The following is a 19,802-nucleotide window of genomic DNA, read 5'->3' as shown; positions in this document are numbered from 1 at the left end:
CGATTTTTATGATTTTATGATTTTTATGAAACTCGTTTGTAAATTTTTAAAAAGTTTTTTTTTTCAAAAAGTTTTAGTTTTTTGCAAAAAAAAATAAATCAAAAACTAAGCATCCTAGAAAAAAATTAATAATTCTCTACAATTTTAGTCAGCTGTAATTTTTTTGTAGGATGCTTAGTTTTTGATTTTTTTTTTTTTAACTAAAACGTTTTGACGAAATGAACATCTGAAAAATTTGCAAACTGAGTTTCATGAAAGTCGATCTGGAGGCGAAACGAAGCGTCTTACAAAAAAATTACGTCTGTTCAAAATTGTAGAGAATTAAATTTGCAATCGACATAATGTCATTAATTTTTAACTAGGGTGCTTAGTTTTTGTTTTTTTTTTTTTTTTGCAAAAAACTAAAACTTTTTAAAAATTTACAAACGAGTTTCATAAAAATCGATCTGGAGGTGAAACGAAGCGTTCTACAAAAAAATTACACCTGAACACAATTGTAGAGAATTGAATTTCCAATCGGTATAAGGTCATTAATTCTTTTCTAGGAAGCTTAGTTTTTGATTTTTTTTTTACAAAAAACTAAAACTTTTTGAAGTGTGAAATGCGGGGTATGTACTGACTTTTTAGCCACTCCGTATTCTGTCGAGTTTTAAAAACTTGGGAAATATAATTATGCGATAAAACCTCACCATTGTGTTTGACTTTTAAAAACGAAAACAACTAATTTCTGGTACCTATTTTGATATTATGGCCTATGGGTCATTCCATGCCAAATCGGCCGATTTTTACACGAGGGTTCTTCGATTTTTTTAAAAATCAGATCATGTGTAGAGGTCATCAAATGATGACGAATGACGCAAACCGGACATTTTTTCGATTTTTTTTGGCGGAGCTGCGAGGCTTCAAAGTTCTCCAAAATGGCCGAAAATGGAAAATTTCAGTTGCAAATTGCTCTGGTTGTACGTGGTGTAGAATTTTGAACTTTTTTTCAAATTGTAGTACTTTGAGGGGGTAATCGACGAATGATGTCAAAATCAGTGTTTCCACTTTCAAAAACCTAAAAAAATCGTTTTAAAAACTTAAGTTAAATGATGTCCATGAGTTAGAATTCTTGAAAAAATTCCCAGGTTTAGGCCATTTTGTGTAGAATAACATATCAAAAAATTGGAGTGGCTTTTGTTTTCATTTTCAATAAAAAAAAATTACCAGTTTGACACTTATTGCAAAAATACCATCAGAAACCTAAAAAATGAATGAGACATTTTATCAATGTGTAGACGAACATGTGAAAATAACCCCTCCCCTGCCACCAATTTGTCAACGAATATACGAGAAATGCTGTTTTTGATGATATAATTTTATTGGTTGAAGCATACTTGATGAAAAAATTTCACCGTCATTTTAAACAATAACAGAAACTTGAAAATTTAATATTTTTGAAATATTTCACCAATATATAGACGGACATGTGAGAAAATCTCCCGTCCCCCACATTTGCCACTGAATTTACAAGAAATGCCACTTTCCTGGCTATGATTTTGCAAGTGAAACATAATTGGAAAAAGTTTGCCGCTGTTTTAAAGAAATGAAAAAAAACACCATTTTTGTAAAACTTTTTTACTATTCCACATCCAATCTATGCTTAATTACCTACATCATAGTCAGTGGGGGACTGTTTGTTTCGCCGCGGACGTTTCGCCGCCATCGAAAAAGGGGCGTGTCTACAATAGCGTTCGTTTCGCCGCCACGGTGATATACAGGATGAATCACGAGTCGTCTGGTTAAATTCAACTGCAGATAGTACTCGAGGAGATGAACAAAAAATGTTATCATGACTGATTGCCTATCTTGTGAATTGAAGGCGCTACGTGCTTCGCAAAACTCGAAATTTACTGATTTTGAAAAGATCACCAAAAACAAGAAAATGTTTGAATCATTCAAATGATGCCCATAACTTATAGTACTCGAGTGGGCGAACAAAAAATGTTATCATGACAAATTGCCTATCCCCAAAATTGAAGTGGGAAACTTGATTCAAAATTTCCAAATTTGTCGTGCCCTAGATTTTGAAAATTTTGAATTTTCAAATTGTGTTTGCGTCTTCAATTTTGAAGGTAGGCAATTCGTCATAATAACTTTTTTTGTTCGTCCATTTGAGCACTATGTGTTATTGAAGTGATTTAAATGATGCAGAATATACCGTGATTTTTCAAAACGTACTCGATTCTTCGGACGTAGATTTCGCGCAGGTTGATATCTCTGACACGGGTCTAGTAGCGTACGCAAATTAGTGACATTTCCGCCGGCTGCGGCGTACTCTAACGCTGTGAATCCGTCTTTACTTTGTATCGTAGCACTAGCGTGTTGGATTTCAGAGACTGCAACACTACAAACTTAACCAGGTAACCCTTCGAGGTTACATATAAAAAGAACTGCCGCAACTCTCAAACCAGATCGAGGACCTCATTATTTAATTGTGCCATTTTGTAGAGAATTTTCTCCTCTTTCCGATGACATAAATTTTTTTGAAATCCTCAAAACTCTTAACGGAGAAAATTGCAATTATCCGAGCTGATAAGGGTAGCCAGATTGAGGTTACTGTTCAGTCTACTTTATACTTTGAGGCGTCAGAACTTTTAAACTAGATCGGGGACCCCATTATTTAATGGAGTCTTTTAGTAGAGAATTTTACGCTCTTTCTAGTGATATAAAAAAATTTTAAATCCTCGAAATTCTTCATCGAGCAAATTGCAATTTTACGAGAGGAAAAAGGTTAAAAAATGGCCGAATGTCAGTTATTTTGTTTTGAATAAAATTGACTAAAACTGCAATTTTCTCGATGAACAATTTTGAGGATTTAAAAAATTTTTATATCATTGGAAAGAGCATAAAATTCTCTACAAAAAGACTCCATAAAATAATGGGGTTCCCGATCTAGTTTAAAAGTTCTGACGCCTCGAAGTATAAAGTAGACTGAACAGTAACCTCAATCTAGCTACCCTTATCAGCTCGGATAATTGCAATTTTCTCCATTAAGAGTTTTGAGGATTTCAAAAAAATGTATGCCATTGGAAAGAGGAGAAAATTCTCTACAAAATGGCACAATTAAATAATGAGGTCCTCGATCTGGTTTGAGAGTTGCGGCAGTTCTTTTTATATGTAACCTCGAAGGGTTACCTGGTTAACAGCTAACATAACATGAGCGGCGTGATTCCATCGTGGTTTTGTCGATTCACGTCGTGACCGTTCTTTTGCAGCAGTAACCGTACAATAGCCGAATGACCGCGTTGGCAGGCTAAATGCAAGGCTAAATTACCTTCCGAATGTGAGAGGCGACTCGAAGCGCCACTTTCCAACAATACCTCGAATACGAGCGGCCGATCGTAGAGCGCTGCCAAATGCAAACCGGTGTAGCCTTGCCGATCTTGATGATCAACCGAAGCTGCGTATCGCAGTAAATGGCGCACTATGCTGGTGAAACCGTGGGCTGCGGCTACATGCAAAGGCGAAGTACCATCCAACGTTGCGTTGTCGCGTTCGCGTCGCTGCCCGCTCTCAGCATTAACTCGACGTTCTGTTGGCAGCCCTCTTCGCATGCCACAAATAGCGCCGTTTTGCCATCGAACGATTTGCTATTTAAGTCGAGGTCCGCGTACGAGTACTTGCTGTAACGCAGCAATAATTTCAAGCATTCGAGACGATCGGTCCGCGATGCGGCTATGTGTAGCGCTGTCCAACCGCCATTGTCTACCGATAAACGTACGCTTTTTTTCTTTTTCTTTTTAGCGAGTAATATATTACGCAGTTTGACTTTATCGTTGTCACGAACCGCTCGTGAAATACTGCCCAATGATTTGTCGTCTGCGTAATCGAAAAATTCTACTTTTTCAGCGTTCATTTTAGATTATCACCAGTACATCGTACACTGCACAGTTACCTACAGGACAATGTTATCTGCCTTACGAGCTCGATATTTTTTGACGAGAAATCTTCGTAGTAGGAATAGGTAATTGTTTTCGATTTGATGCTAGTGCTAGTGGAATTCGGACAACTTCAGGAATTTCCGATTTCAAAGCTCGAAATTCGAAGAGATGAACATTTAACTATAACTCTGTAACTAATGTACCATATGAAACACTGCAGTGATAACAGAAGTGCTGGAAGTGGGGTGCGGTGGAATAATCGCGTTTTGTGATAACGAATCGGCCAATCAGGCTGATTGAAAACAAAACCGATCGCGAGTAATATGCGAGTATGAATGTGAATGAACTCAAAACGAAATATTAACGATGAATGAAGATCACAAGATTGTCTAATTGTCTACAAAAATTGCCTGATTCTGATTCTATTAAACGAAAACGACGAATTCAATGTAAGTGACCTCCAATCATGTTTTGAAAAATTTGAAGAAGATTACGTTATGTCTACCTACTCTTCAGAAAAAAAAATCGATTCCATTTCAAAACTTGAACTAATTTTGCGACAAAATTCTGAATCTGAATCATTATCTTCTACTTCTGGATCATTCATAACCGCAATATAAAAGAAATTTCGAATTTTTGGTCAACTTTCAATCATGAATCATCATATTAAATATGTACCTACAGTATGACACAAAAGTAGTGCTCGGTGGCTTTTATTTCTAAGTGGAAAGAGCTAGCGAGATGATGAAGCAGCGTTGAGTAGAGAAAAATAAGGGCTTTCAAAACATCAAAAGACGACCTTGAAAATTTCCGACCCATGCACAGGGTGTCCACAAATTGGAAAACTGGTATGGTCAATAAATTCAAACTGGTTTTTATTGGCGCAATGTATTCTACACACCAAGGCGACAAAAATGTGATATGAATTTTTTGAAACCACTTCATTAATTTGAAACCAGTTAACAAAAAATACCCAAAAATTGTGTGAGTAGATATAGAAAAAAGCTCGAAACATAATTGTGGAGTGTGAAAAATTGAACTATTTTCGCTAATCAGATTTTGAAACCAGTTCATTAATTCGCAGCAAGCCATCGAAAGTTACCTGGTGACAAATTAATTAGTCATTTTCAAAATCTGATCAACAAAAATGGTTAAATTTTTTCACGCTCTTCAACTTTTGTTCCAAGCTCTCAATCTCCAATTTTTACTATTTTTAGGTAATTTTTGATAACTGGTTGCAAATTAATGAACCGGTTTCAAAATACGATCCGCGAAAATGGTTCAATTTTTCACCCTCTACAACTTTTGTTTCAGATTTTTTCCATATATTCAATTTTATACCTAGTTGATTATCAAAAACTGGTTGCTAAATGCGAACTTATCAACCAGTTTCAAAATGTGATTAGACAAAATTGTGTTATTTTTCATGCCCTACAACTTTTGTTTCTAGCTTTTTTCTCGATCTTCAATTTTTAGGTAATTTTTGGAAACTGTTTGCAAATTATGAACCGGTTTTAAAATCTGATCAGCGAAAATGGTTCAATTTTTCACCCTCTACAACTTTTGTTTCAGATTTTTTCCATATATTCAATTTTATACCTAGTTGATTATCAAAAACTGGTTGCTAAATGTGAACTTATCAACCAGTTTCAAAATGTGATTAGACAAAATTGTGTTATTTTTCATGCCCTACAACTTTTGTTTCTAGCTTTTTTCTCGATCTTCAATTTTTAGGTAATTTTTGGAAACTGTTTGCAAATTATGAACCGGTTTTAAAATCTGATCAGCGAAAATGGTTCAATTTTTCACACTCTACAACTTTTGTTTCAGATTTTTTCCATATATTAAATTTTATACCTACCTAGTTGATTATCAAAAAACTGGTTGCTGAATGCGAACCAATCAACTGGTTTCAAAATGTGATCAGACAAAATTGTGTTATTTTTCACGCCCTACAACTTTTGTTTTCAACTTTTTTCTCGATCTTCAATTTTTAGATAATTTTTGGAAACTGGTTGCAAATTAACGAACCGGTTTTAAAATCTGATCAGCGAAAATGGTTCAATTTTTCACGCTCTACAACTTTTGTTTCAAGTTTTTTTCTCTATCTTCAATTTTTAGGTGATTGATTGTCAAAAACTGGTTGCTAAATGCGAACCAATGAACCGGTTTCAAAATGTGATTGAACAAAATTGTGTAATTTTTCACGCCCTACAACTTTTCTTTCTAGCTTTTTTCTCGATCTTCAATTTTTAGGTAATTTTTGGAAACTGGTTGCAAATGAAATGAACCGGTTTCAAAATGTGATCAGCGAAAATGGTTCAATTTTTCACGCTCAACATTCAACAATATTCTTCCATGCTTTTTCTCTATCTCTAATTTTTAGGCGATTGTCAACCAAAAACTGATTGCTACATTAAAACCGATGAACCGGCTTTAAAATATGATTGAACAAAATTGTGTAATTTTTCACGCCCTAGATACAACTTTTGTTTCAAGCTTTTTTCTCTATCTACAAAAAATTGGAGATAGAGAAAGATAGAAAGAAGCTTGAAACAAAAATTGTAGGGCGTGAAAAATTGAACCATTTAATTTCGCTGATCAGATTTTGAAACCAGTTCATTAATTTGCAACCTGCAGTTAACAAAAAATACTCAAAAATTGTTTGTAGATAGAGAAAAAAGCTTGGAACAAAAGTTGTGGGGCATGAAAAATTGCACCATTCTGTTCAATCACATTTTGAAACCGGTTCATTGGTTGGCATTTAGCAACCAGTTTAAAAATTGAAGATAGGTATAAGAACAAAAGTTTGATACAGAAGTTGTAGTGTGAAAAATTGAACCATTTTTGTTTTTGCTGGTCAGATTTTGAAACCCGCGGTCCATTAATTTGCAACCAGTTTACAAAAAATACTCAAAAATTGGTGATTGTCAAAAACTGGTTGCTAAATGCGAACCAATGAACCGGTTTCAAAATGTGATTAGACAGAATTGTGTAATTTTTCACGCTCTACAACGTTTGTTTCAAGCTTTTTTCTCTATCTAAGGTGCACCGGGGGAAGTTGGAATTCGGGGTAAGTTAGAAAACTTGCTCTAGCGCCTAGAGGTTTATATCTGGCGAAGTGCCACTAAAGGTGACTTGAGGGTACTACCCCTACTTCATCACGGCATAAAAATTTTCGCGATTCAGTTTCATTTTAGATGTCTTTGGTTCAATCGTACTTTGTTGTTGTTTTGAACTTATTTTGAATTTGGTCTAAAATACAGACTTTCTATTTCTTAGTTTTTCGCATATAGCGGACGAACCGTGCGTCCTAGAGAAAATCTGATGAGAGTGATCTCAAAGAGAATAAAATCCTCTACAATTTTGTATTTATGCAATTTTTCTAGGACGCTCGGTTTGTGATCTACGCCTCTGCAAAGTTTAGCCTGTTCTGACTTCCCCCAATTGGGGTAAGTCAGGACAGTTTATATTTTATTCCAATGAGCGAAAGCTACTGTGTCAATCGCGCTCAAATTTTTACCATAGGTTAAGAACCCTTATGGGAACCTACATAATAAATTTGATCCATATTGGTTCATTAGAAGGGGAGTAACAGCTGGTCAAAGTTGAAATTGCGAAAAATCATTCTGACTTGCCCCGGTGCACCTTACAATTTTTGAGTATTTTTTGTTAACTGGTTGCAAATTAATGAACCGGTTTCAAAATCTGATCAGCGAAAATGGTTCCATTTTTCACGCCCTACAATTTTTGTTTCAAGCTTCTTTCTCTATCTCAAATTTTTAGGTGATTGCCAAAAACTGGTTGCTAAATGCGAACCAATGAACGGGTTTCAAAATGTGATTAGACAGAATCGTGTAATTTTTCACGCTCTACAACTTTTGTTTCAAGCTTTTTTCTCTATCTACAATTTTTGAGTATTTTTTGTCTACTGGTTGCAAATTAATGAACCGGTTTCAAAATCTGATCTGCGAAAATGGTTCAATTTTTCACGCCCTACAATTTTTGTTTCAAGCATCTTTCTCCATCTCCAATTTTTAGGTGATTGTCAAAAACTGGTTGCTAAATGCGAACCAATGAACCGGGTTCAAAATGTGATTAGACAGAATTGTGTATTCTTTCACGCTCTACAACTTTTGTTTCAAGCTTTTTTCTCTATCTACAATTTTTGAGTATTTTTTGTCAACTAGTTGCAAATTAATGAACCGGTTTCAAAAAATCCACATCACATTTTTGTCGCCTTAGAGTGTAGAATACATTGCGCCAATAAAAACCAGTTTGTATTTTTTTGACCAAATCGGCTTATCAATTTGTGAACACCCTGTGCATGGGCCAGAAATTTTCAAAGTCGTTTTTGAAAGCCCTTATTTTTCCCTACTCAACGCCTCTTCATTCATTCATTTCGCTAGCTCTTTCCATTTAGAAATAAAAACCACAGAGCACTCGCTACTTTTGTGACATACTGTAGATATATCCATCAATCCGATCTCGAACCACAATAAAATCTTAATCAGCTAAAAATCATCCGATACTAAATTTGTAGCTTACAGCCAAAAAATTTGGCGATAAAAATATTCGACTTTTTCATGATTCGCGAAGGGCGGTTTCAATTAGCAAATTAACGGGCATAATCGAAAACCCCTTCTGCGGTCTTCCAGATGATGTTGGTCCCTTTGTACGAAGCCCTGAAAATTGAAAAATATAAAAAAAAAATATGTTAAATCGAAGTCCGCAGGTACAAATTACTATGTATTTGAAAATGTTTCATTTACGTATTTGGGAAATCTCCCTTCGCTGTTTTTTTGTATTCGGATAACTTTACTGTGGAAGCTCTATATACTCGTAGTTAATAGATCGGCACTTTTGGGGCATCGAGGGGGCTTTTTTTTACGAATGAGATATTCAGAATCGGGTCTTTTTTCACTTCTTTTTTGGGAGCAGGCTAATCATTCGCGAAAGTTGTAAGTCCATAATTTTTTACCACCCCGCCCAAACATCCGGAAAGAATTTGAAGAGTGATATTCCAAAACTCGCTTTGTCCATTTTCACAACTTTTCAGGAAAGAGGAAAAACAGTTTCCCTTTAAACGAGTAAATTGGCTATTTAGGCGATTTTAACACTTTATTTGGGTGGAGTTATGAGGTAGGAGTGTAAGTATACACTTCATACACTAGATACTGCTAAAAAAAATTTCAATAAAAATGGACAAAGCGCGTTTTGGAAGATTATTTTTTTTTTAATTTTTAGTGAATTGGCTATTTAGGTGAGTTTAACACCTCATTTTGGTAGATTGATGATGTAGGAATGTGAGTTAATACTTCATCTACCAGGTACCGCTGAAAAACGCATTTGGATAAAAATGGACAAAGCGAGTTTTGGAATATCACTCTTCATTTATTCTCGTCTCATCGTCGCGTCGAAATTAACTATTGTCGAAACAATCTTTTTTTGCCAAAATTGTCCGCGAGGATCAATTTTTGTGAAAATTGTCACGTCAGGAATGTATGTGTCAATTTTTTGCGAGTTGGCAAAAAGTTGGAAAGTTTTTTCGTCAAAATTCTCCGGAAGTAATTTTTTGATGAAATAGCGAAATGCGAAATGCGAAATTGTCGTAAATGTTGTCAAAATTGATCGGAACTATTTTTGCTTTTTTGCCAAAACGTCCGAACAGCATCGATGTTTGCCTCGCCTGCCGAGTCTTATTTTTTACAAAATTGATTAGAAAGCCGCCGCTTTGTTTCGTCAAATTTCATTTGCCTTCCCCTCCCCCATCCACATTCTCTCATTTTTTCCAGTTTTCGTAACAATTTTTCGATAATTTTGAAATTTTCCTTAGGGGCACCGCGTGCCTCCGCGCGCGCGTGTCCCCACAAAATACACTCTGTACCGAGATAGTTCTTCTTTCGAAAAAATGAAGTAAAATAGAAAAATATCAACAGATCAAATCGCACCTCGGGAGTACATAATAAGGTTACATCTCAAAAAAAATTGATTTTGACGTTTTTGCATTTTTGGGGTTTGTGCGACTCCCCTCAAACAAAAATAACACTCTGAGTTGGGTACATTATCTAGATTTTGTAAAAAAACGCCAGTGGCCTAGTGCGTACTATGTAGCGTGTGCTGGTAGCATTTCAACGGCATTAGGGAGATTTTTTTCTTCTTTTGAAAAAGTCTTTGTGTGGTGGTGGTGGTGGTGGTGGTCGAAGCGCACCGCACCAAACCACACAACTTCACCGCAGCAGATTTACAAGTGAAAATTTTTAACGCTGTTGACTCATTAATACGTACGTACTCCTACTCGTAGATATTTATGTATAAAGCACAAGCTTGTCCGAAGAACTTTCCAACTCGTCGTTTCCATCGTGGTGGCTGGTGGCTTGTACAAAAGCGAAACGAAACGAAACGAAGCGAAGTCGAAAAGCCACCCTTAGAAATTTCAGTCTGCTTGCGATGCCGTTCGGACATTTAGGGCGGTCTGCACGCCAGCATAATGGAATTCATTTCGAAATTCGTGCCATAAATCAGTCGTGTCATTGGCCAGTTTTGAATTAAAACGACTCGGCCATTAATTTTCACGTTGCCTTTGAGGAGGACGAGGAAGAGAAGGGGGTAGTCGTTTTGATCGCGGGGTGCGATGCAGCGAGTGCTTTGTCGGAATTTTTTTTACAAAATTGATTATGGGCAAGTGTGGTAAGTTGTAACGTGTTACTCAATGCGTAGAAGGCTCCACTGCTCCAGTTCGGTATCGACTAACTCCGAGCGGATTAATACTGCAGTTTTCTAATGCACGAATGTCGCAAATTTCATCTCATTCGAACTACGAGTATTTATCGCGGATGTCTTACGATTGTACAAGTAGGTAGTAGACTTTAATACATACCTACAAGTAGACTGTTTCGAAAAGTTCAACATTGGCGTTTCTACGTATGTAGGTAGCTAGGTACATACTCGTACGAGTATAAAGAAGAAAATGACCCCAGCGCCCTCCATCCGTAGTTGCTCGAGTTTTTAAAAATGTCGGGCATTGCGACCCAAATTAATGGAGATGTTCATTTTGAATTGAAAAGTCGCTTAGAAGAAATTTTAGCTCCGCGGGTGCCCAATGCCCATGCCCTTGGATGTATTTTCGAAACAAGTCGGCGTTTTTTCGCTTTCGCGCACGTTTTGGAAAAAATGATCCAGTGCCAAATGATAGCGTTTGAGATTTTGTGCGCACCTATAGGGATAGGCTATTTCCATGAAAATCCGAGCCACTTTTAAGATTCTATCGAGGAGCGGTTGAGAATTTGCAAATTTCCCGTCTTTGGGTAAATTCGTGTTTTGAAAAAAAGAAAAGTATATTTTCTTCTCGCCGAAACATTGAAAAATACCCTAAGTACATACGAGTACATGTACGACGTACGTAGATGTAATTTCTAAAACTGGCGAAATACGAGTACGTAGAATACAGCGGTGCAAATTTCTGGGTCACGCATTATCGCAAATTACAGAAAATTGAGAAAAATGCTCAAAAACGTTGCTAATCAAATTTTTGTGATTTTTTGAAATTGGCACCACTTTACCGTAATTACCTAATACCTACCTATACGAATTTCTAATTGGTTTTGGAAAAATTGAAAATCGTCGAGTTTCTCTAAACGCAGATGAGAATGTAAAAGCGTGAAAATACTCGTACCTATCGTAATTTTGCCTCGTTTTGCCAAAATTTCTTCAGTTTTTACTTTGTAGTATATAGGTACGTCGTAATTTTAATTGAGACGCGTAAAATTCCGAAAAATGCGACGTATGTAGGTAATATACCTACATAGGTAAAGATACCTATCTGAATTTACGCGTTTTTAGGGCCGTGATTCTCGTTTTGATACGAGTAAGTAACAGTTCAATCGCAGAACAAAAACCGGTCAAAAGCAGGCTCTGATGGCGCAAAATTTTGAAAAATGCAATATGAATATAGGTATAGGTAGAGGTAGAGGTAGAGGTACGTACCTAATTGAAGTTATTCGTTAATTTGGCCCATCGGAATTTTTCAGTCCGGTCTTTTCAAAAGTAGGTACCTACAGGGTACAGGTGTAGGTAATCTGTTTTTTATTCCTGCGTAGGTAGTAGTTAGGTACCTACTGGGTACCTGGTACTCGTACCTAAATCAAATCGTTATTTTTCACCCACCCCCACCAAGCAAAGAAATATGTAGGCAAAAAAATAGATATCTACGTAATATCGGGAAAAAAAAGAAAGGTGGGAAATTTTTTTCGAATACTTACTACCATATAGGTGTAGTCGTGTACGTCGCGTCGCGTCGTGTCGTCGCTGCGTTATAGGTATGTACCTCTACCTAGTACCTACCTATACGGCTATACGTGTACGAAAGTACGAATACGAATACGAGCATGCTTGATTTTACGATAGAGTGTAGGCGATATAGTTTATGTCAGTTTTATTGAACCAAGTAGATTTTTTTCCATGCTTTTTTGATTGACGACAGAAAGCGCGCGAACGATCGCTCAATATGTTGTCGACTTTTACCCATACGTAATAACTATATACTAACATATAACTCGCACAACAAATGGTTAAACTGTAAACGTGACATTTGCGAGCTTTCTTTGGTTCGGTTTCATATAGTGGAACTTTTTTCTTCTTTTTTTTTCATAACGCCTCGCGTTTATATTGAAAAAAAAAAAAAAAAAAAAAAAAGGAGAAAAATGAAAGAAAAGAAAGAAGAGAATTATTCAGCGTGTAAAAGTTTACTTTTATTTTTTAAATCGACTGTCAAACCATTGAATGGAGATTTTTACTCTTTTACTCGGCAGCAGCTACAGTATAGTAATAGATTTTTTTCTTCTGTATCAGAAACGGAGGGAGGGAGGGAGGGAGGAAGAGAGTGGCGTGAACTCGTGCACGACTTCGTACAGCTCTTTCTAATATTACGTACTCGTGTTATACTTTTGGTACTGTGTGTCTGTGTATCTGTAATGTGTATAGCAGAGCTCGACGCTCGAGCAGCAAACGGATACCTTGGCATCGCGGCTTGTAAATCGCACCATTAAAAGAACGTTTAAAATTTTCCCGCAACAATCTAGCGATACGAATCAATTTATTTTTCTTATCTCGCTATTGGCGGAGAGAGCGGCGCGAATAAAAGCCACACAGCCGACGAATAATTTGTGAAAAATTCTTGGCCGAATCGAAGCACTTAATAAGATGGCGCGGGGCGGGGCGGTGCGGGGCGGCGTGGCGGCGAAACTTTATTTGGCGTACGCGCCCGAAAATATACACTCGTATTATATAAGCTGAAAACAAATTGATACGTTTAATTCGATCATTTTTCCTCCAAAGAAATATACTACGACTACGTATCGTATAAGTACAACATTTTTCTTCGCGTATGGCATGCCCGAAGTATTCGCCATAATCGCCCGTCTCCTGACCCCTACGCCCCACGCCCCACGCCCAGAGCCAGAGCCGTTTTCCTAATGAATTCAAAACACTTTCACTTATATACGATACGTATTACGACGTATACTATACTCCTCCCAGGCATTGTAGGCTGTGGCTATATCAATATTCGCCGAGTATTTTTCTTTTAATAATGCAACCCTTTTTTTTTCGGGTGCTGTTTTGCGAAGCGTGTATACGTATTTCTTTTTCCGTAATTGACTTTCATTTGTTGTTCTCTTTTTTCCCTCTCCTCTCCTCTTCTCTTCTCTTTGGTGTGCTGCTGCTTCTTCTTCTTCTTCTTCTTCTTCGTCGTCGTCGTCGCTCGTCTTCTCGTTGCTGGCTTCTTTTTCATACAACCGCGGCGCGCGGCGCGCGGCGAATAGCATACATCGTTAAATTTTTTTCCTTCCACAGTTCGAAAGGTTATTATTTAAATTTATAATACGAATTCGATACCTCTCCCTTTCCGTCTCTGGTTTGCTATCGTATACGAGTAGCTCCATAGATAGTTATATCATCTGCTGCTGCTGCGGCGGCGGCGGCGGCGGCGGCGGCGTGGCATCGGCATCGACATCGGCATCACGCTCCGAGATGGTAAAAAATAGCGAAATTCGCACACCACCGCGCGATAGGAAGATATTTTATGTAAACGCGATCGCGCCCCGGATGCTGTATTAAAAAATAAATTAAATTTTTTACCCTCATTACCGCAAAACGCAAAACGAGCCGATCAATACGGGGACCGGGGACGGGAGAAGATGAGATAGCGGCAAGGGTTAGGCTATACTCGTACTAAGTAGGTATATACTACCACTACCTATGTATTCTTCGAGTATAAGCTAAGCCCTGCTAATACATATACGAGTAGGTAGCTATAGCTAACCTAACCGCCTTGTGTAGGTATAGGTAATACATATGCATAGGTAAGCTGCCGGTTTCATATTTATATGTATTAACTATGTAAAGATCCACCTGCAGTAGGTCGGTCGATTGAGCAGAGGCGAAGGAAAGAGATCGACAAACCAGGTAGGAGGTGTTGCTGCACTATTTTTGGTATCGTGTTCGTTATTTAAGGATATGAGAATATAGGTACCTGCAGGAGGAGGGGACAGATACGGGGGCGGAGGGTGAAAATACCGCGGATGAATGGGAGAAAAAACTCGCGAATACGGGATTGGCCGATTGGAGCTGGAATTGTGGCGAACGAGGAGTGAAGAGGAGGGGGAGCTAAATCCGAATACGCTATTTTCTTCGACCATAACCGTTACATAATTTTATAAAAGAATACCTACCTACGTATCTAGTGTTTTTTTTTCTTTCCTTTTTTTATTGTTTACCCAATTGCAGTGGCGCGAAGTAGAGGTGGAAGGGTGGATGGTACAAGCGCGGCGGTGGATCGTAGTTAATACGCATTAAATAAGTAAGCCGCGTCGGCTAATTCAAATACGCGAGAATAGCGGAGAAAAAAATACGACCGCGGTAGCGCTCGTTAGAACGGCTAATTTGAATATTTTTACAGCGATTTAGTGATTTAAAGCTCGGCGCAGCGCAGCGAGCCGGTGGCAGACTTTTTCCTCCAAAAATACTCGGCGATTTAGATTGCTAATTAGAAGGCGATGAACGCGGAACGTACGTAGTCGAAAACTCAGCTACCCGAATTGATTTTTCGATTTTTGGCGAATTTTTCAAAATCCAAAATCGACCATTTTTTGGCGATTTATGCTCATTGCTCGTCGTAGATTAGGTACTCGAGTAAAATTACGAGTAATTATGGAAAGTAGTCTCGAAACTACCTCGTCCATCCAAATTTCACCGTTTTCATATTATCATTCGGACTCTGAGGCCGATCGCGCGATTTGCGGTTTCTTCAGAAGGCGTATAAAAATCAATTTACGAGATAGCTAAAAATCGAATATACCTACGTACGAGATATACGGGCTCATCTTCGATCTAGCTGCTTAAAAGGTGGAGCTGATTTCAAATCGAGATCTTCGAGGTTGTTTTTTGACCACGAATATTTAGGTACGAGTACTGTAACCTGGTACTTGAGGAAAAATTCAAAAAATCCAAACTTTCCCGCGTTGATTTTAGTTTTACCTATACTCGATTAGGCGTACTTTTTTTTCTTTTTTCATCATCGCAGGTAAATACCTACCTACTCGTATTTATTATCGATTAAAATCAACGACAAAGAAAAAAATAACGCGTAAATCGTCAAACATAAATCGATTAATTTTGGAAAATTTGCAAAAAATTGATAAATAAAATCGCGCGACGCGATCAAATCAGAGGCGAGGCGGATATTTCGAGAAATTGACTCGTAAGACGACCGAAGGCCCCGATTTTGAATTTCTGGCGCAGAACCCGCCGCGCCATGCCGCGCCGCGCCGCGCCGCCTACCTTTGTGGTCAACATTTCTCATCGCAAATGTTCAGACTTCAGACACGAATACAATACATACACTAACTACCTACATATATGGCATCTACTTTTCTGAATTTTGAAATCACAGGTTGCCATTTTTCCCGAATAACAAACGATTACCGTCGTTGGGGGGAGGGAGGGGGCGCGGCGGCGCGGCGGCGCGGCGGCGCGGTGTAGTGAACATGTAATTCCTTCGAATCAAAACTACGTAGGTATACGCGAGTAGAAAAAAAAATAAAACGGTCCTCTTCTCGTACCGCTCGTCGAGAGTCCGTTACAGATGAGAATTCTTCACTCCTGGCGCAGAACCCGCCTACATCTTTATCAGTCAATACTATAATCAACGCGGAAACTTTTGTTAAATGATTAGAAAGTTTAGGAAAATTTGATTTCGATGTTTTATAAAGGTACGTAAGTAATAAGTAGCTAATCCAAAGTATACGCGTGTGCATACGAGTATAAAATATTTGCCGAAGATTTCGAGAGTTCGGAGGTTGAGCTTTTTTCGAAAGCTCGGTTATCAAAAACTTTCCAAAATTTTTTTGATAGTCGCGTTACAACTGTTTTTTTTTCGTGATGGATTCTGTAAATTGATGAGAAGGTGAAGGGGACACTAGGGCAGTACGGAGCCGTACTTTTTTCCAAAATCCGGATACCGTTCAAATCGAAGGCGAACACCTAGAGAGATCGTTTCCCTCGCGAAGCGTTTACAGCTGGTCAACTTCAATCTAGGTACGAGGTAGCTGAAATTTGGCTCACTGAAAGAGCATGTCACTCAGTTCTCAGAACCAAATATTCAGCTGCCCGAGTTGATTTTTTCACGTTTGACGAATTTTTCAAAATGGCGAAAATAGCTTTTCAAAGTAGATTTTTAAAGTCATTGATGAGGTTTAGTACCTACCTAAATTTGAAAAAATTCGACAAAATTTCAAATCGACTAATTGAAAACATTCCGATGAAATAAAGGTACACCCCCCCCCCCCCAACAGAAAATGAAAAACTGCTCGTGTGCTCGAAAGGCTTTGTTTTTTGTTTTTTTTTGACAATCATTGCTCGTCTCTTTCAACTGGAACAGTTATGTATGTACTCGTAGTTCACAATCGAGTGCCTAAACATGTACTTACTTCTTACCTCGCTGCTATGTAAAATCACCCGATAGCATTTGGACGATGCTACTGCATGGTGCATTTATGTATGTGTGTATATCGTACATACCTAATGTAATGTAATGTAATGCGATGCAAGGTACGAATAACACGCTAAATTACGACGAAGGGTTAAAGAACAATTCTTACAAATAAACACGCTGTACATTATTTATAGTAAGTGTTCTTGTACCTACGAGGTACCTAGATACTTGAAACGAATAAAGAGAGGGAAAAGAGGAAAAGGAAAAACACACGCGGATAAAGTAGGTAATCGCATAAATGCATCGAGCATCGAACGAGTAAAATATACGTAAACGTATTTGAAATAATATCCGCACCCTTTCGCGTTTGACAAACCGATAAAAACAAAATAAAAGAGCAATTCGAATCGGGGCCGTTGTTGGTGAAAGCTGAAAGCGATAAAACAGCGTCGTTTAAAAAATTTGTTAAACGCTAAAAATACGTAGACGTACTACGAGTAAATATTTCGCAATCGGTACCGCCGCGCCGTTGCCGTTACCGTTACTTTGAGTACCTTACCTACTACGAGTACTCACAACCGCGCTTCGTTTTTCCAGCACAAGTCGAGTCGTCCTTTCACGAATCGCAATCAATTTCGAATAGTTTTTTCATCGTACATACTCGTATACGAGCGCGAGCGTAAGTATTTTTCTATTTTCTAAATCTTTTGCTAATCGTTTCGTTACAAAATTTGTATGTAGTTATGTACTCGTATCTACACCTACTTACCTAGTTAGGTACTTACGATGATCTGGAAGTGGGAGCAATTTCGTTGGCTAAATTGACAAGTCACGGATTTGTGATCGTTTGTATGTAGTTATGTACTTACGTTAAATCGTTACCTTAATGCCAAATCCGAGTATGTCCATCCGAAAAAAAGTCGTCTTTTTGCGTCACTGATAAGACTCTGGAAAGCCCTGAATTGAAAAATTTGCATCGGAGTACAGTTAAAATGCACCACCGAAGATGCACGAAGCTGACCGATGTTCAATCAGAACTCAACGAACCCTTCCGGGCATATCCGAACCTTATCAGTGATGCGTAAAATCGTACTTTTTTTGTATGGACATACTCGGATTTGGCATTAAGGTAACGAAATGTTGGGAAATTTCTGCCGCGATGTACGTACTTAGCACCTATACGAGTAATTATTGATTTCAATGATTTCCACATCTTCTGGAGAAATTTTCAAGTAGCAAATGAAAACATTATAATGTGCTGGGGGAAGGGGGAGCTGGGAGCGGCGCGGTGAAGTGAAAATTTCGTTTCTCACAATCAAAACTAGAAAAGAACAAATAGAACGGCCCTCTTCTTGCATTGCTCGTTGTTGCGAGACCATCGCAGATGGACAAATACATATTTTTAAAAAAAATCTTCCTTCCTGGCGCAGAAGCCGCCTAGAAACTTTTGGTAAATTAGTTACCGGCGCGGTGACGCGGGCGGCGGCGGCGGCGTTTTAAACGGTAATTCAAAGTACCTACCTACCTACCTACGCATTTTCATAAATACTCGTATTTACCAAAAATTTCAAAAGTTGAAAGTTGAGCTTGTTTCGAATGCGCAATTTTCACGCTTTACGTTCAGCCTCTCCTCGTCGGAAGTCTCTCTAGCCAACGCGATCCAAATTCTAACAGTCCATCTTTTTATTCGATTGTTACGGCATCGGCACGGCGCGGCGTGGCGATGGCGCGGGCGGTTCGCGGTTTAGTTAAATTTTTCATTTGAATTTACGCATTTTTCGACTTTGACGTTTCGAAAGTTGGGTTATTAAGGTGTAAAAATGTTTGCATACTCGTAAGGCGCGGCGCGGCGCGGCGTGTCGTCGTATCGAAGAACTGCGTAAAGGAAGGCTGGTCTGGCCGCTGGGTAAATACAGCAGATCGCAGATGTGAAGTAGGTAGGAACACAAGTTGGTAATTTTACAACGTCTTCGTCGTCGCGTCGCCGCACCGCTGAAGATAAGCAGGTTAAAAATTTAATCAAGTTTCGGGGATTTTTATTTGACTTGGGAAATTTTTGCGCTTTTGTTTAAATTACGTTTGACAGTTGTTTGTGTTCGGTTTTAGATTTTCCCTTGTCTCGGGCAAAGAAGACGAATATAAGACGACGACGAGATGAACGAGATATTTTGAGGAAACTACGCGACGCGACGCGCGCGAGTTAGTATAAAAGCATGACCAAGGAGGTCGCAGGGCGAATGAGGAAGAAAATAATTTGAATTTTTAATAGTACGAGTCGTTATAACGACAGAAGGAGGTTTTAATTTAAATTTTTGATAATACGAGATGTAATATTAAATTTTATGTAGGCAGAAAGATACTCGTAGTAGGCAGGTAAAGGTTATACGAGTGGAGAGAACCGACGCGACGATGATAAAATATTTCATAATTTATGGCCTGGCACAGTTGAGAGAGAGATGGAGAAAAGTAGGTAAACATTTTGTTGGTTGTTGGCGGAACAGATGAGTAGCGGCGCGGCGCGGCGCGGCGGGTAAACTCGATGTTGTAAGTACGTAAACGTATAAAAAGCTACCACCACGACCATCAGCATCATCACGACCACCGGCCGCGTGGGCAGTACTTTGCGCAAGATGGGCTTAATACGAAAGAAAAATTGCGTTAAAAGTTGATCATATCGGTAATTTATTTTCCGTATCACGAGGAAAAGATTTGGTTTTAGATGGGAAAACAAGCACTTGACGTGTATTTGGGAAATGACAGCGCATTACGAAAAGGGCACGTTTTTCCGACGGTAATAAAAACTCATTCTCCGCAGTGGTATTACGGCGAGTATTTTTTTTTTTTTTTTTTTTTTCATCATCGATAACTCTTCGACTGATTAGTTTTTT

General features: G+C 38.3%; 1 protein-coding gene across 1 annotated transcript in view; it reads right to left on the bottom strand.

The window, feature by feature from the left end:
- The window catches only part of LOC135839927 (uncharacterized), a 259,550-nt gene that overhangs the window by 207,224 nt on the left and 32,524 nt on the right, over positions 1-19,802 (bottom strand). The gene's annotated exons all lie outside the window — the stretch shown is intronic.

The sequence above is a fragment of the Planococcus citri genome, chromosome 3, assembly GCF_950023065.1.
Source record: "Planococcus citri chromosome 3, ihPlaCitr1.1, whole genome shotgun sequence".
Classification (NCBI taxonomy): Eukaryota; Metazoa; Arthropoda; class Insecta; order Hemiptera; family Pseudococcidae; genus Planococcus; species Planococcus citri.
The sequence above is the reverse complement of the archived record's forward strand: the minus strand, read 5'-3'. Positions and strand labels throughout refer to the sequence as shown.